Genomic DNA, 1,755 nt, shown 5'->3' on the forward strand with positions numbered 1-1,755 from the left:
CTGGAAGAAAATCACCAGAATATTTTGGCGTTAACCGTGACACTGTTGTTGGGATGGAAATTGAAACCAGGAGTTGTTGATGCAGTGGTTCAGGACAGTGAGGCTATGGCGCTGAATGTTGATCACAACCAGAAACTACAGTGATAGCTGTTTCCCCATAATAATTGTTCAAATTGAGACAGCGAGACCGAACCATGTAGATGCCCCAGAGTACAACGGGACCTTGATCAGATAGGAAAATGGGCCAAGGAGTGGCAGATGGAGTTTAATTTAGATAAATGTGAGATGCTGCACTTTGGAAAGGCATATCAGAGCACAACTTACACACGGAAGGTCCTGGGGCAGTGATGGATCACAGTTCCTTAAAAGTGGAGTCACATGTAGACAGGGTAGTGAAGGCGACATTTGGTGCACTTGCCTTGAGTACTGGAGTTCAAAGGTCAGGTTGCTGTACAGGACATTGGTTCGGCCACTTTTGGAATGCCATGTTCAATTCTGGTCTCTCTGCTGTTGGAAAGATGTTTTTAAACTTGAAAAGGTTCAGAAAGGTTTTACAAGCATGTTGCCAAGATTGGAGGGTTTGAGCTATAGGGACAGGCTGATCAGGCTGGGGCTGTTTTCTCTGGAGCATTGGAGGCTGAGGGGTGACCTTGTAGAGGTTTACAAAATCATGAGGGGCATGGATAGGGTAAATAGACAAAGTCTTTTCCCAGGGATTGGGGAGTCCAAAGGTAGAGGGCATAGGTTTAGTGTGAGAGGGGAAGGATATAAAAGGAATCTAAGGGGCAACGTTTTCACGCAGAGGGTGGTACATGTATGGAATGAGCTGTCAGAGGAAGTGGGTGGAGGCTGGTACAATAATAAAACATAAAAAGAATCTAGATGGGTATATAAATGGGAAGGGTTTAGAGGGATATGGGCCAAGTGCTGGCAAATAACTAGATTAATTTAGGATATCTGGTCAGAACAGAAGAGTTGGACCGAAGGGTCTGCTTCCACGTCTTACATTTATATGATGTAGTGACTGCTGAAACAAAAGTTTAATAGCATAGGAGGAGATTATTCAGCTCAATTTCTTTGTCATTGTCTCTTGGAGCTTTCTAACGCACATCTGAAGCTATTGCCTTGACAGTGACCCTTCTCAATTACCCTTCCCCACCACTAGTCAATCACCATTCCATTTAGCTATCTATATTTATCTTTCCCCTCAACCCTGCTCCCTTCATTCCTTTTCCCCTCACTTGCCTGAAAGTCAACTCTCATTTCATCCACCTACCCCTTCATAATGCGCTCCCCCCTCCCCTATATCCCCACCTCCCCAAACCCCTTCATTCCCCCACTCATCGTCCTTTCACTTTCTGTCCCCTTCACTTTTGCCCCTAACTCACCTCCCAACTTTCCTTCAGCCATAAGACCATAAAGACATGGGACTCCAAATTGGGCCATTCAGCCCATCGAGTCTGCTCTGCCATTCCATCCTGGCGGATAAGTTTCTCAACCCCATTCTCCCGCTTCCTCCCCATAACCCTCGATCCTCTTGATAATCAAGAACCTATCAATCTCAGTCTTAAATATACTCAATGACCTGGCCTCCACAGCATTCCATCGCAGTGAATTCACCACTGGCTGGCTGGTGAAGTTCTCCTTATCTCCGTTCTAAAAGGTCTTCCCTTTAATGTAATGCTGTGCTGTCAGGTCCTAATCTCTCCTACCAACGGAAACATCTTCCCAACGTTTGTTCTCTCTCTCTCTCTC

This window comes from Chiloscyllium plagiosum, unplaced genomic scaffold (genome assembly GCF_004010195.1).
Source record: "Chiloscyllium plagiosum isolate BGI_BamShark_2017 unplaced genomic scaffold, ASM401019v2 scaf_1099, whole genome shotgun sequence".
NCBI lineage: Eukaryota > Metazoa > Chordata > Chondrichthyes > Orectolobiformes > Hemiscylliidae > Chiloscyllium > Chiloscyllium plagiosum.